At 38.2% G+C, this 16,966-nt stretch overlaps 1 pseudogene; it reads right to left on the bottom strand.

The window, feature by feature from the left end:
* Nucleotides 1-2,217: 2,217 nt before the first annotated feature.
* On the bottom strand, nucleotides 2,218-3,448 carry LOC138175706 (high mobility group protein HMG-I/HMG-Y-like; annotated as a pseudogene).
* Nucleotides 3,449-16,966: the final 13,518 nt, after the last annotated feature.

The following is a 16,966-nucleotide window of genomic DNA, read 5'->3' as shown; positions in this document are numbered from 1 at the left end:
TAGCTTTTTCTGGTTAGCTTTTTGGTTACAAACTTAGCTACTTTATTTTCTGGATTATTATTTTCAATGTCCTTTGGTCCTTTAATGTAGAAGCTGCTAAATCTTGTGTTAGCCTGACTGTAGCTCCACAATATTTAAATTATTTCTGTTTGCTTGTAATATTTTTGCCTTCACTTGCAAGCTCTGAAACTTTCCTTTGAGTTTTCATTTGGAAATATTTTTCAGGTGGTGATCAGTGGATTTTTTAAATTTCTAGTTCAAGAATTTCAGGGTATTTTCCTTAACAAATTACTGTAGTACAGTGTCTAAACTCTACTTTTTTTTATCATAACTTTCAGTTCTTCCAGCAATTCTTATACTACCTCTCCTCAATCTTTTCTCCAGGTAAGTTGTTTTCCCAATGAGATCTTTCACATTCACTTCTATTTTTTTTCTTTTTTTCACCCAGTTCCTGGAGGGAGGGGGGTGGCATTCTGAAAGGAGGAATGCAGTAAGAGGGGTTGGGGAGGAAAAAAAATCCTTGCAAAATATGCATTCCAAAGGCAAAAATCACAGGCCAAGGAAGGCCAGTTCAGGATTGGGGGAAATTAATAGAATTGTCAAGGCCCCCTTCTCCCTAGATCTTCTGAGAAGAAAGGAAACATATGAATCAGATCCTTTCCCTTTCTTTAGCTACTTCTCAATTGGTGTCTGACCCTAGACTCCAGCCCAGCCCCATTCCAGTTTGAAGCTCAAGAAATGTCAAAGTTCAGAGAAGGGGTGGGGGAAGTGGAAAGTGTGGATATTGCCCTCCCTTTGTAGCAGCAAGCACCCCAGCATCCCCAGGATGGCTGCCAACACAGGTTCTTAGATCTGCTTTTCTAAAGAAAAGCAACTCAAAATGGGTTAACAATCTTGCTTTAATCAATCATACATATCATTTACCTAGTTCAGGGGAAAAAGGTCAGCACCCAAACTTCAGGGTATACAGACAGAAATATTTCAAGCAGACAGGATTCCAAACTGTCCAACCATTACAACCATGCCAAATCACAGTTACCAGAGAGCGAAGCATCAACATCTGTGTTTTTCAAAGCTGGGGGGAGGTAGTGTCTCTCAACAATGGCTGCCCAGAGTCTCATCTGGTGAAATCACATAACACTTCTCAAAGTAAGCCCCAAAGCAAAGTCTCACATAAGGGCTTATATAGCCTTCTCCTGACTCAGAGACTGTAACAACCTTCTTGACCCACTGCCCAATCACAAAGTATCTCCTGAGAAACAAGCCTCCCACCACAGGCTCCAGGTATACTTAACCTAGGGGCAGGGACCCTTCTACTCCCAGTAAAATGTCTGCTTCCATCTTGACACTTGGGACCAATCTTACTGGGCAGAAGGTAGAAAGAAAGGGTGGTGGGGGTACAGAATAACCCCAGACACAATTCTATTGAAACTGAACTCTTAGGATCAAGATGCTCACACATCTATTCTTCCCTCTAAAATCCTTTTGAGGGGGTGGTTAGGTGGTGCAGTGAAAAGAGCACCAGCCCTGGAGTTAGGAGAACCTGAGTTCAAATCCAGCCTCAGACACTTGACACAATTTCTAGCTGTGTGACTTTGGGCAAGTCACTTAACCCCAATTGCCTTCCAAAAAACCAAAACAAAACAAAAAGATATTTTTGAGTTTGGGGTGCTAGAAGGGGGTAGATGGCAAAACAGGAACCCTGGTACCATTGGGGGGGCAGAGAAAAAGAAACAGCTGTTGGCAGCAGCTAAGCCAAAAGATTAGTTCTGTCCAGGGAAGGAAGAATACAAAAGAAATCCCAATCCTGGGAAAGGGTGGGTCCTTGGATGGATGGATGGAGGGATAGATGGAGGGATGGATGGATGGATGGTGGTAGAGAAGGGGGATGGGAAACCAGGATCCCTGGTTCCATGGCGGGGGGCAGAAAAGATGTATGTGGAAGGTTGGGGGAGCACAATCCCATTTAGGATGGCCAGTGTTAATGTGAACAATACCATGTGTGAATGGGGAGGCATTTTTCCCAGGTAGAGCTATTATTTCTCTGACCGGCAAAACCAAGAAGGACAGACTGAGGGAAAGGAATGATGGGGGAAGAAAAAAAGGATATTTAAAAATCAGCATTTTTCTGTCTAGCTCCAGAATGAAAGGGCCACAACACTTGTCATCATCCTTGTCATCAAGGGGAAGGAGGTGTTGAGATACAAGCAGACTTGGTTACTGCTCCTCTGTGCAAGACTCCTGGGATATCCCTTCTTCCTCTTCTTTCTCCAGTTTTTTGGGGCTACCTCTTGGTTGCCTCCTGCTCAGAGGCATTTTTCCAGCCTTTCACAGTCCCCTTTTTCTTGCTCCCCTTTATCTTACCCCAGGTCTCTTGGGAATTGTTGCCTTGCTGTGCTTTGGAGATTGTTTTCGGGGGTCAGCCCTGCCCTCTCTTCTCAGACCCGTCTTTCTCCTGCTTGGAGGCTAGAGGCTGGCTGGACTTCACTCGTCCTCTCTATTCTCTAATGAGGGGTGGTAAAGGGTGTAAAGGGGGCAAAGGGGTGGGGCTTCGCAGAGGGTGGCTTGGGGTGTGTAGCTCCAGGTTGTGAGGCAGAAACGAGGACTGTGAGGGAATGATCTCACTAAGCTTTCTACCTCCTTCCCCAGACCACAGCTTCTTGTTGCAAATGTGGCTCTGTTTCCACGTGGTCCTGGGGTTCGGGCTGAAGCATGGTGGTTCAGTGTGGGGTCTGGAGTTGGAAGTGCATTACTAGGTACTGTTCCTTTTTTTTAATTCTTTTAATTTAATTATAATATTTCTTGTTGTCTTATGAAGTTACTAGCTTCCCCTTGCCCAATTCTAATTTTTAAGAAATTATTTTCTTCGGTAAATTTTCGGATCTCCTTTTTCTAATTGATTGACTTCCTTTTCATGATTTTCTTACTTTATTTGCATTACTCTTATTTTTTTTTTCTCATGAGTTATACTCTGCTCCCAGGATGTGGAGAAGAATATCTCTGGGTTTAGGTTCTTAATGCTGTTGTTTTCTGAGCTCTCTGGGGGCCTTTGACCTCTTGGTTCTTCTATTGTTCCATAGTCTTTAAGGCTAGGTACAGTCACTGCTCCTTAGGCTCACACCTTGGTCTTTAAGTGACCTCAGGTACTCCTCTCCACATCTGAACTGGGACCAGGCTCCCCACCACTGCTGTCATCACTCTTTGTTCTTTGCAGCCCCTCAAGTGGCTGCAAGAATCAGCTTTCCCTCCAGCCAAAACCAGGGAATCTGCTTTGTGAGTGACACAAATAGCAGGTTTCCACCCCTCTATGACCCCACTCTCCAGTGTGTGTTCACACCTCCTGGCCTGTAGGCATAACTTGGGATCCTGTCTGGTCAGTAAAGCAAGGGCTACACACTAGTGAAGGGCCCTCTCCTTCTTTTGATGAGCCACCCAATCCATATGGCATACCCAAGCTAAGGCTGTAGCAGACATAGCTGCCCCCAGGGCTTGAAGTTGGTTGACTCAGCAATAGCTGCTTAGAGGTATTTGTACTTCAATCAGCTCAGACCAGCAACCTCATATCTTTCCTAAAATCCTCCCAAGTGATTTTAAGCTGTAAAACTGCCTTACCCCGACTTTTAATTATTTCTGTCACACTAAAATTTTCTTTGAGGAATTATTTTAAGTTATTTGTGGGGGAATTTGGGAGAGACAGGTAGTTTCCTGCCTTATTCTCTTATTTTCCTACAATGGCCTCTCTTTCTAATTAATTGTCAAATCCTGTTTATTCAATTTATGTAGTGCTTTCTCATAACCATCCATTCACTTCTATTCTCACTAACAACTTTATTATACATTTTCACTATAATCTACTTACAGTGTAGTTGTTATCCTAACAGCTTGATTCTGTTTTCACTCTCTTTTCCCATCCAATCTGTCCTTTACAACACAATTGTTATGGGAATGGGAATCTAAGGTCTTCTCTACCCGTAGGCCCTTTGATAGGCTTAAGTGACACTGAGAACCTTACCTGATTTGAAAATATACTCTACCCCCCTAATAGGCTGAATGTGGTCACATGGAGCCTCTGATGGGAGGCTTGTTTTTCAGGAATGCCCACACCTTGTTACTTTGTGATTGGGCAGTGGGTCAAGGGGGTTGTTGCATTCTCTGAGCCAGGAGAAGGCTATATATACCCCAATGTGAGGTTTTGCTTTGGGGCTCACTTTGAGAAGAGTTGTCTGATTTGACCACATGAGACTCTGGGCAGCTGTTGAGCCCCTAGGTTTTGAAAACCCAGATGTTGGTGCTTCTCTCTCTGATAACTAACTAGGTATGAATGTAATGGTCAGATAGCTAGAAGCCTGTCTGCTGATCTTTTTCTCTGACTGCTTGTAACTTGTTTGTATTCTCTGAAGTTTGGAGTGCTGACCTTTTTCCCCTGAACTAGGTAAATGATATATGTTTGATTAAAGCAATATTGTTAACCCATTTTGAGTTGCTATCCTTTAGAAAAGCAGATCTAAGAACCTGTGTTGGCAGCCATCCTGGGGATGCTACGGTTCTTGATGCTACGAATTTGACCCCAAGACCCTTCATGCCCATTACATAGGCAATTTACATCTGAATGAGCATTAACATCTAAGTACAACATAATCCTCACAAAATACAGACATCACATTTGCAAGATACATAAGGTAACAATTCTTTACCAAAGTGGCCACAGGTCCTTAAACACAAAGTACATTCAGGTGCAGGCTCTGATGAGCCAAGTCCCAGTCTTAACACTGCTCCAGCCCCTGCTTCCAAGTCGTGAGGGGTGGCTGGGCAACAAAGCAACAGAGTGGGGTCCTTGGGGGTCCATGTCACTTCACCCCACCCACCATAGGCATAAATCCATCCTCCCCCTGGGTCCCAAACTGTGGAATGCAACAAGAAAACAGTGCTCTTGCATTGCTGCACAGTCTTTCTCTTGTCCTGTCCCTGAATTCAGAACTCCTGGGTTCTTCCTCATCCTGCAGGAACCAGCTGCTCCTGGCTTCTGCCCCAGTCCTGATGCAGGCAGCTCACCATTCCTGCTCTCAGCTCAGCAAAGTCAGCATGCAGGCCATTCTTCTCTCCTGTTCCATGGCTCCACAGAGTCACAGCTACCACAACTGGGAAACAAACAATTATCCCAGCCCCTATACTTTCCTCTTAGTCAGCAGATCCTTCTGACTATGCCATTTGTAGCAGCAAGCACCCTAGCATCCCCAGGGTGGCTGCCAACACAGGTTCTTAGATATGCTTTTCTAAAGGAAAGCAACTCAAAATGGGTTAACAATCTTGCTTTAATCAAACATATGTCATTTAGCTAGTTCAGGGGAAAAGTTCAGCACCCCAAACTTCAGAGAATACAAACAAGTTACAAGCAGACAGAGAAACAGATCAACAGACAGATTTCCAGCTGTCTGACCATTACATCCATACCTAGTCAGTTACCAGAGAGGGAAGCACCAACATCTGGGTTTACAAAGCCTGGGGGTTCAACAGCTGACCACAGTCTCATCTGGTCAAATCATATAACTCTTCTCAAAATGAGCCCCAAAGCAAAACCTCACATCGGGGTATATATAGTCTTCTCCTGGCTCAGAGAATGTAACAACCCCCTTGACCCACTGCCCAATCACAAAGTAACAAGTGTGGCCATTCCTGAAAAACAAGCCTCCCACCAGAGGCTCCATGTGACCACATTCAGCCTATTAGGGGGGTAGAGTATATTTTCAAATCAAGGAAGGTTCTCAGAGTCATTTAAGCCTATATAAGGGCCTAGGGCAGGGAAGATCTTAGATTCCCATTCCTATAACAACTGTGTAGTACAAAGAACATTTGATTTGCTATCAAAAGTGCTGGGTTTGCATCCATACTCTTTTGTTTGAAAGAAATATATTTGTGCTTCTCTGTTGCAGTCTGCAAAGTAAATTACTGAATATGAGTTGGAAGGGGCCATGCAGGCCATCTAATATGCTTTAGAAAACATATTTATAATATTGAGAGTGTCTAAAATTTATGCCAACTAGTTTAATGAATGATCTTAGTTCATGCCTTGTGAAGATCTATTGAAAAAAGTGGAGCACTGGCTAAGTTAGGAGGATAGAAGAGTTGGTCATTTGGGAAACCTATATCTGCAACATTAACCTTGATTCACCAGCCCAATAACCTTTCTGTAAATAAATGAGGGCAGTCTTCCATGACCTGGGTATGCTGAAACAACGATGATTCCATTTGATCAAAACATTTTTGTTTAGATAAATCATGTAATATTTCCAGGAAGGAGGAAGGGAATAAGCATTTACATATTCCCTATTATGTGCCAAGCACTGTACTAAGAATTTTTACAAATATCTCATTTGCTCCTTACAACTCTAGGAGGTAGATGCTAATACTATCCCCATTTTCCATTTGAGGAAACTGAGTCAACCAGACCTTAAGTGACTTCCCCAAAGTCACAGTAAGTTTCTGGGGGCAAATTTGAACTCATCTTCCTGTTTCTAGACACAGCACTCTAACCATTGCACCAGCAGCTGCCTCTATAATTGAATGAATTAAAAGAATAGAATTTATGCTCAATGGTTTGGAGACCACACACACACACACACACACACACACACACACACACTGCATTTCTGTATTTGTTTGTTGTGTTAAAAATTGGGAGAGTATTTACCTTAATCCAATTGTATACTTCTATTTTCTATGTTCTTTCAAAACACTGGCACAGGCTAAAGAATAACACCCAGTTGTTCAGCACACTGGGATATAATTTATCTTAGGCTAGTGACTTGGAACACTTCAAAAGAAGTCAGAGACTCTCTTATTGCCTCCCTTTCTATAGAATATTTTTACTTTTGAATTTCCAGACCAAAGGTAATTCTCCTTGACAAAGATCAGATAGGCAAAATAAAGGTCCATTGTTGTCTAGCCAACACCCCTCTAAGTTCATACTTTATGAAGATCAGTTGAAAGAACTGTGGTAGAATTGAGAACTGGCTAAGTTAGAAGGAGAGAAGAGTTGGGTGTTTGGGCAACCCATATCAGCAACATTGCTCTAATTCACCAGTCTAATCATTTTATAAACATCCTTTTCTAAGATTTTTCTCTAACTATAACTGATCCTAACCATATTCCTGAGAAATAATCTTAATTCTACTTGCTAACATTAACCCTAACCTTGCTAAAGAAAAAAAAGATCAAACCAACAAACAACATTCTAGTTCTAAACTTAACCCTATTTGTTCATTGGATTAATTTGTTCATTATCCCTAACTCTAATCCTAACCCTAGAATTGAATCTTCCTTTTCCTATGTTATAGTAAAACAGTAAGATGCGTGCCCTTTTACTCCTATCCTTAGAGTTCCTAGACAGGCTCATATAATTCTGTGTCATCTTATTTCTGATGCCATTTTTATAGGATCTTACTACATTAAAAAAATCCATCCTTCTTTACATACTCTTACTTCCATTTTGGGGGGAGGTATACCGTTGTAAAAACAAAACTTTTTATATGAATTTTTATGCAGGTGCATTAATCTTTTTAAATAATTTCCTCATCATTAAAATTATTTCTTTGTATCTTTAGAATTTAATTGTTGAGAGCTTCTCATGCTGATTGGGTTAAATTCTCCAAAATAATTTTGGTACATAGCATCCTATGTTTCCTTCTCTGAAGTTTTTGAAATCTATCCTCCATGTCATTCTGAGGCCGGATTCCATTTACTTTTTATAACAAAAAAATTGTTAATAATGATAAATATATAGAGCCACATTAAATGAATAACAAATAGCTTAAACCATATTTTATTAAGGTGTCAAGTTTATAAATTTATTCAGTCCTTTAATATTTATAAGTATTTTATCTGAACATGTTTATGTAAATATTTAAATATCAATGATACATATATCTGATGTATATTTTTATGCCATTTTATAATTATTGATTAGTGACTTTTAAAAAGAGTGATCTACTGCCAGAGTAGAGTATGGCTTTTTCCTGATAGAGTCTTTGAGTGGGAATGCTGAATTGCATTTGCTTACATGTGGCACACAATGGTATTAGCGCTTCTCTTTCTTCTTCCATCTTCATGGCTAAAACTAGTACCTCTGGTGTGAGGGCTGCCAAGCCCTTTTCAGGATTACTTTCTATCTTTGCTGTCCACTTGATCCACTTTACTCTTACTTGTGGCTCCAAGCATGCACAGTAGCCACACCCTGTAAAACTGCTTTGGCAGCCTCGATAAACCAGGCTGAGGGAAACCAAGGGGTCTCAAACCTGTCAGTGAATTAAGGGGGTGTCTACCCCAAGCATGTGAAGACTTCCCCTGGTGGTGGAATAGGCAGATGGGAACAATTTGTTCCAAAGGCTATGAAGGCAGCTGAAGCAGGAGCTGTGGAGAGCATGGAGCTTGGTTAGACATTGGAGACACCAAGGTCATTCACTGCACCATGAGCCATTGACTCTGCCCTGCACTGGAATGTGATGACTTTGAAAGAGAGAGCTAGGGAGGATTTCATACAACTTTGCCTCACTTAAATCCAGTCTATACACAAATCCAAAGACATCACGCATACCATTTTACCATTTTTACCTGTCTTGAAGTGCTGTGGATACACTGAGAGATATGGTCACAACCCTACACGCAGTCAGACCAAGGCATACTTAACTTCACATTTGTGGAACCAAGAGCTGGAGGAGGAAATAAAAGGACTTCTGGATATTTAAACAAGCTTTGTTAGAGTAGGTGGACATCCTGATCATTAAGGGAGGAGCGATGAGGTTTTTTTTAAAGTCAACAAAGAAGCCTTGAAATTAATTCTTCATCCATTGTCCTAATCCTCCAGAGATCTGTATGTTTCTCAGTTAACAAGGATAAAGATTCTTGAAAATGTTCAGAAGAACAGCATCCAAATTCAATGCAAATTCTCTATTGCTTTGAACTGTGTTCTTTTTAGTCCTTTTAAAATTTCAATAAGCAAAATAGTATTTTTTTCACTTTGAGTCGAGTTGATCATCTAAGGAAAACAGCCAGTTTATTATCAGAGGTTTTAAAATGCAATAGTTCCCTCCAATACCTTGCTATGTGAGTCGTTTGGTATCCAAATAGGCAATGGGAAATAAAACCAAAGATAAGCATGGAACTGCTTTGATTTTCTTTTTCTTTTCATTTTCAATGTCTGAGAGCCAAAAAACATGTTTTTGTAAGCAAGCTTGAAGCTATCCCAAAGATATAAGCAACGTCATTTGGCAAAACATGTCAGGCATATAACTGAATAAAAGAAAATGTATTAATCATGGCCATGTACCTAGAAACACCTATAGTAACATCTGCTGTTGGGTTGCCAAAGAGAAATAATAATTTTCAACAAAGATTGGCATCCAAACCTAATTTCTTCTTTCATACCAAACCTATAGTCTTCCCTTGATTTACAAAAGAAAATAAAGTGCATTCAGAATTTAGCTCATCCCTGTAAGTGGCTATTCTGCCAGGAATATTCCAATTAAAAATCTCAAATGTCACAGAAATTCAAGCTATGTTTATAGCATAGTATTTTGCCATGTAATTAATGATCTAAACTCCACATTTTACACCATATTTCCCTCATTCATGAGTAGATACTTAAATTTTGTTGTAGTTTTTCTCTTAAAATATGATAGGATAAAGAGTGGTAGATTTCTGTAGTAACTTGCACAGATTTCTATAACCTATGACCCAAAACCAAAGCTCTAGCTTCATTAATATTGGATGAAATAGGAGAAGGATCACCCTAAAATTCCTTTTTGGCTCACTCCCTCATCTCAGGATTTGGAAAATTTTACCAGCATTCAAAATCTTTCCTAGGGACATTTCCTGATCCTAGTAAAATTGATTTAATTTTTTAAAAAAGCTTTTTTCATCTTGTGTAGTTGAGATTTTTCTATTTTACCTTTTCCATATATATATATATATATAGGTTATGTTTCCCCTGTAATCTATAATGGTGAAAATATAACAATCTGGGCTGGAGCCAAGATGGCAGAGTAAAAACAGGAACTTCCACTCCAACCACCTCCAATACTTGTAAAAAATGACTCTAAAAAAATTTTAGTGCTACAGAACCAACAAAGTGACAGAGAGAAACAAATCTCCTACTGAAGGCAACCTGGAAGGTAGAACATGAAGGGTCTCTTACACTGGCTTAGGAGCAGAGCGCAGTCCTGCATGGGCTGCGCTGGCACAGTCCCAGGGCATAGGCTGGTGGAGCAGACTTCAGGGGAGTGAATCACAGGCAGCTGTGGAGATTTCCAGACTTCTCAACCCATAAATACCAAAGAGAATGTAAAGGTCAGTGTGGGAACTGTGTTGATCCTGGGTGAGAGAAGAGCACAGTCTGGCCCCTGCCCCCAGAGCAGCAGAAGTGGCAAAGTCTGTAGCTGTTGCAGTGGCTGTCTCCTGAGCACAGTTCCGACAGATTATGGAGGGACAAAGTGACTGTCCAGAGGATAATTGCAGAACTCCCTTTGCTGGTGCTGAGGCAGGATTCTCTTGCTTTGCCCTCCTTGGATGTGGTTTACAGTCTTGGGTGGAGGTCCTGGGGTGAGGAACGCTGGCATAGTAGAGCTTGTTGAGGCTATGGAGAGACAGTCTTACTCAAAGTTCTGAAGCAGGTGCCTAGAAAAAGCTCTGACAAAAGCTGCACAAAACCCCAGAAATTTGGGACACAACACTGTCCACTTTGGAAGCAGAGTTCTGCCATGGCAAAGAGCTCAAAAATCAAGTAATTGACTGGCAAGATGAGAAAACAGAGGAAGTGAAATCAAACTATAGAGCCTTTTTTTATGACAAAGAGAATCAAAACATAGAACCAGAAGGAGAGAACAAAGTCAAAACTCCAGCATCAAAAGCCTCTAAGAAAAATATGATCTGGTCACAGGCCATGGAGGAGCTCAAGAAGGATTTTGAAAATCAAATAAGAGAAGTAGAGGAAAAATTGGGAAGAGAAATGAAAATGATGCAAGAAATTCATGAAAAAATGAGTCAACAATTTGCATAAGGAGACACCAAAAAATACTGAAGAAAAGAACACCTTAAAAATCAGTCTAACTCAAACGGTAAAAGAGATCCAAAAAGCCAATAAGGAGAAGAAAGCCATAAAAAAGTAAAATTGGCCAGATTGAAAAGGAATTTCTAAAGCTCACTGAAGAACATAATTCCTTCAAAATGAGATTGGAGCAAATGGAAGCTGATGACTTTAAGAGAAATCAAGATACTATAAAACAGATACAAATGAATGAAAAAATAGAAGGCAATGGGAAAATATCTCATTGGATAAAACCACTGACCTGGAAAATTGATCTAGGAGAGATAATTTAAAAATTGTTGAACTACCTGAAAGCCATGATAAAAAAAAGAGCCTAGTCATCATCTTTAAATAAATTATCAAGGAAAACTGCTGTATTATCCTAGAATCAGAGGGCAAAATAGAAATTGAAAGAATTCACCAATTGCTTCTTGAAAAAGATCCCCAAAAGAAAACTCCTGGAAATATTATAGCCAAAATCCAGAATTCCCAGGCCAAGGAGAAAATATTACAAGCAGTCAGGAAGAAACAATTTTAGTATTGTGGAAACAGAATCAGGATAACACAAGATCTAACAGCTCTTGCATACCTATTTCTAATTAAGCCATGATATCAGCAGCAAATAGGTAGAATTTTATCTGATCTTTACCTACTTTTATGACCCTAATTAATTTCATCCTTATTTCTACACTCAGCACTTCCAAAAGTATATAAAAGAACAGGGAGAAGAATGGGCATCCTTGCTTTACTCTTGAACTTATTGATAAAATTTCCAGGGAGTCCCTATTGAAAATGACACTCTTCATGAAGTTAAAAAAAAATTTCTATAACTATGTTTTAAAGATGTTTTAACAGAAATGAATGTTATACTATGTCAAAGTCTTTTCCTTCATCTACTGAGATAATTATGTGTTTTATGAATGTTTTGTTTTAATATGCTTAAAATATTTACTTTTCAAATGTTGAACAATTCTTCATAATAAATGACTTCATAATAATTTTTCATAATAAATGATTTCTTGGGAGAATTACTATAGTCTGACAGAATTTGTTTAAATTTTTTGAATCAATATCCATTAATGATATTGATATCTTTTTGTCTTTTGTTTTAGCTTTCTTTTGTTCGGGAGTTAGGACTATGTCTCAAAGAAGGAATTTGGTGAAGAGATTTTTATCAATCAATTTTGTAGAATATCAATTAATTGTTCTGTAATAGTTTTATTAGAATTCTCTTGTGAATCTATCAAGACCAAGATATGTTTCCCCCTAAAACTCTGCTCCCCACCTTGGTAGTTCCTTTATAATTACTTCTATTTTCTTTTCTGATTTAGAATAATGAAACTCTCTATTTAGTGTTCTGTTAGTATGGGTATTTTATATACCTGAGGGTATTTCTCTTAATTTTTGTTATCTATTTTTTGTTGGCATATAACTGTACTTAATAGGTTCTGATAATTTTAAAAATTTATTCTGGTTTTGTTGTGATTTCACCTTATTCATTTGCTACTTAGCTAACTTAATTCTCTTCCCTCTTTTTAATGAGGTTGGGTAGAGGTTTGATAATTTTGTTAGGCTTTTCATAAAAAGTTTTTAGTTTTATTTAACATTCCTATATATATTCATTAAGTTTTACATTTTTCTATTTCACTTTTAATATTTAAATGCTCTAATTATGTTTATTTATTGAATATCTATTTAAAATACCTATATAGTATATTATTTTTCCATTTTGATAATGCATATTTGAGTGATAATTTTTTTTACTGCAAACTGAATTAAATGCATCCCAGATATTTTGGTATAGTGCTTTGTTTCTATCATTGTCTCACATAATTATTAATTATTTATACAAGTTCTTCTTTAACACCGTCATTATTAAGATTTAATCATTAAATTTTCTTTGGTTTTTGTGTTTCTTTTTCTCTTGTTTGTGTTCATCAAACTGATTTCTACTTATATTGTCTTATTGTATTTTTTAAAAAAATGTGTTTATGTTATGGGAATGGGAATCTAAAGATCTTCCCTGCCCCTAGGCCCTTTAATAGGCTTAAGTGACTCAGAGAACCTTCCCAGATTTAGAAATACACTCTGCCAGTGAATAGAGCACAGCCCATGGAGTCAGGAGGACCTGAGTTCAAATCTGACCTCAGACACTAGACAAACTTACTAGCTGTGTGACTTTGGGCAAGTCACTTGACCCCAATTGCCCTCCAAACAAACAAATAAATAAATAAAAGAAAATATACTTTGCCCACTAATAGGCTGAATGTGGTCACCTGGAGCCTGAAGAGGGAGGCTTGTTTTTCAGGAAGGCCCACACCTTGATACTTTGTGATGGGCAGTGGGTCAAGAGGGTTGTGACATTCTCTGAGCCAGGAGAAGCCTATATATACCCTGATGTGAGGTTTTGCTTTGGGGCTCACTTTGAGAAGAGTTGTATGATTTGACCAGACAAGACTCTGGGAAGCCATTGAAAACCCAGATGTTGGTGCTTCCCTCTCTGGTAACTGACTAGGTAAGGATGTAATAGTCCGACAGTTGGAAGCCTATTGCTTATCTGTTTCTCTGACTGCTTGTAACTTGTTTGTATTCTCTGAAGTTTGGGGTTCTGACCTTTTCCCCCTGATTTAGGTAAATGACATATGTTTGATTAAAGCCAGATCGTTAACCCATTTTGAGTTGCTTTCCTTTAGAAAAGCAGATCTAAGAACCTGTGGTAGCAGCCACTCTGGGTGTGCATGGGTGCTTACTGCTACAGTTTACTATTTCTACTTCCATATGTATATATAATACATCTATATCCAATTCATTTCTATATATTCATCTACTGCAATCAGTGACCAAATTTGGTAAATGGTCCATTGGAGATGTGGAGAAATATGTTTATCCTTTAGCAGTCCAATTCAGAAGTTAGTATTTTGTAAGCCCTAAATTCCACAGCAATTTTTTTCAATTCTGTATTTTCCTATATATATATTTGGTTATATTTGTCCAAGTCTGAGAGAGGAACATTGAATTGTTTCACTATTATTGTGGTACTATGTGTCCTTGTTCTTGTTATCTTTTTTCCTTATGGATTTAGATGAGATGACCTTTTAAAGTAGTTAAGTATAATATTGACATTATCTTATTGTCAGGTTTTCAGTATATTGCAATTTCCTTGTTGAATATACAGCTTTTTTATTTACCTGGTCCATTGCAAATTTTGTTCTGGCTTCTCATTTTTATTTTCTGTATAGCTTTATTTTTTTTAGATGTGTTTCTTGTAAGCTACAGAATGTGGACTTTTGTTTTCTACCAGTCAGTCATTTTCATTTTATTGTATTGTTTAATACACTCATATTTAAACTTATGAGAATTAGATTTATCTTTTCCTCTACTTGTTTCTCTGGTATTTTTTCTCTGATTCAGGATTTTTTAATATCACTGCTTTTCCTATTGTATTAGTTTTGCTTTATTTAATTTAAGGCCCATATATTTCCATAGGTCACAGCCTCCTTTTTTCTCCAATCTCAAATAACCTCTTCTCTGTCAACCTTTCCCAGGTTGTATAGTTTTACATAACTTATTAATGTCTTTTTTACTTCTATTTAGTTATTTAATTTTTCCTTCTTTTTTTTTTAATTGTTTATTCAAAATCCTCCCCTTATCATCCTTTCCAAATTCTTTTGTTTGTTATTATTTCTTTTATCTGTACCTTTTTTTTTCCTTTACATTTCTCTTTCCCTTCTGTCTATTTGGAACTTGTCTTATTAGGTTCATGGTTACTTAGTTTTTCCCTAGCTTCTTTTTGTTCTTCAATGAATTAAAATTTCTAAACTGTGAAGTTACCATGTCACCCTTTTTAAATTTGTCTTGTTCCTTGCTCTTAGAAGTATAATTTTTCAAAATTTACTTGTATTTTACAACATTCAGTTCCACAGTCCGTTGAGTTTCAAATTTTTTCCCCCTCTTCTCCTCTCCCCTCCCATCATGGTGGCATGCACTCAAATATAGAATATACTAATATCTTCACATTAATCATTAGTCAGGTTGTAAAGAAGGATTATAACTTATGGGATGATCAGTGGAAAAGAGGAAACAAAACAAAACAAGAAAAAGAGCAAATAGTTTGTTTCAATCTCCATCTGTTATGGGAAGGGGAATTTAAGATCTTCCCTGCCCCTAGGCCCTTTGATAGGCTTAAGTAACTCTGAGAACTTTCCTTGATTTGAAAATATACTTTACCCCCTAATAGGCTGAATGTGGTCACATGGAGCCTGTGGTGGGAGGCTTATTTTTCAGGAATGTCCATGCCTTGGTGCTTTGTATTTGGGCAGTGGGTCAAGAGAGTTGTGACATTCTCTGAGCCAGGAGAAGGCTATTTATACCCTGATGTGAGATTTTGTTTTGGGGCTCACTTTGAGAAGAGTTGTATGATATGATCAGATAAGACTCTAGGCAGCCATTGAGCGCCCTGGCTTTGAAAACCCAGATGTTGATGCTTCCCTATCTGGTACCTGACTAGGTATGGACGTAATGGTCAGGCAGCTGGAAGCCTGTCTGCTGATCTGTTTCTCTTTCTGTATTTTTTGTCTGCTTGTAACCTCTGTATTCTCTGAAGTTTGGGGTGCTGACTTTTTCCCCCAGAGCTAAGTAAATGACATATGTTTGATTAAAGCAAGATTGTTAATCCATTTTGAATTGCTTTCCTTTAGAAAAGCAGATCTAAGAACCTGTATTGGCAGCCACCCTGGGTATGCTGGGGTGCTTGCTGCTACAGCATCTTAGAAGTATAATTTCAAGAAGGTAGTAACAAAGATAGAAATAATGCTACATGGTAGACATTTCCTTAATTCCCATATTGTATGGTCTTATTTTACCCCCTTGCTCTACTGATGATAATTTTTACCATTATTTGTCATGTAATCTGTTCTTTGATTCCATGTACTCCCACCTTTTGGGCTGTATGGGGATGAAAGGGAAAAGGTGTAGGATGGGGTGTATAAGCAGAGCCTCTGAAACAAGGGAGAAGTTTCTGAATGGGTTCCTAAATACATGTCATTTAGTTCGTATGTGTGACCTGACAGAATGTGGAACCTGTTAGGGGAGAGGTACTGAGTGAGGGCATTGTGGATAAATATGTTCCACAGTTAATTTCTAAATTTATTACCTTTTTGGACCACGTGCTTTATTTTTCTGTGGATACATATAATTGTTCTATCTCTAGTGCCCAATTCCTCTCTCGGTATATTTTTGAGAGTGGGGGCTAGAAAAATCTTTTTGATCACATAAGCCAGAATTCCACCCTACCTTCATTTTCAAATCCTCATTTTTATTATGAAGATCAAGATGATCAACAAAAACATTCAATCAGATACGCAAAATCATGCAAAATCTTATTCCAAATCATAGCCTTTATAAAGCAAAGGCAAATAAAGCTACAAACAAGCAAGCAAAGAACATGATTTTCTCCATGATTGTCTCCTTCCAGGCTTGTCAAAGCTTTATCAAATTTGGCATGGTTTACTTCTTTTCTCAGGCTTTGCCTTCTATCCATCCCCATTCTCCCTCTTCTCCCTTGCTTCCTTTTCTCTCCCCTTTTCTTTCTCCTCATACTTTTCTCCGTACTCCCCTTTTATTCCTTCTCTTCTTTCTCTTCCATTTCCTCCTTCTCCTTTTCTTTCTTTCTCTTCTTCTCAAACATAGATCTTTCTATATGGCCTTAGATGCTTCAGATTAATCATTTAAAGTATTATTAATTATATTATTTATATATTCATTATATATAATATATATGATCATATATATAATTTAATTATATTGTTTATATATTAATTTAATTATATATATATAATATATGTGATCATATATAATTTAATTATATTAATTACATATTAATATAATATC

This window comes from Petaurus breviceps, unplaced genomic scaffold, assembly GCF_028583685.1.
Source record: "Petaurus breviceps papuanus isolate PSGF00001 unplaced genomic scaffold, PetGlider_PUasm1.0 79, whole genome shotgun sequence".
In the NCBI taxonomy this organism is placed as follows: domain Eukaryota; kingdom Metazoa; phylum Chordata; class Mammalia; order Diprotodontia; family Petauridae; genus Petaurus; species Petaurus breviceps.
The sequence above is the reverse complement of the archived record's forward strand: the minus strand, read 5'-3'. Positions and strand labels throughout refer to the sequence as shown.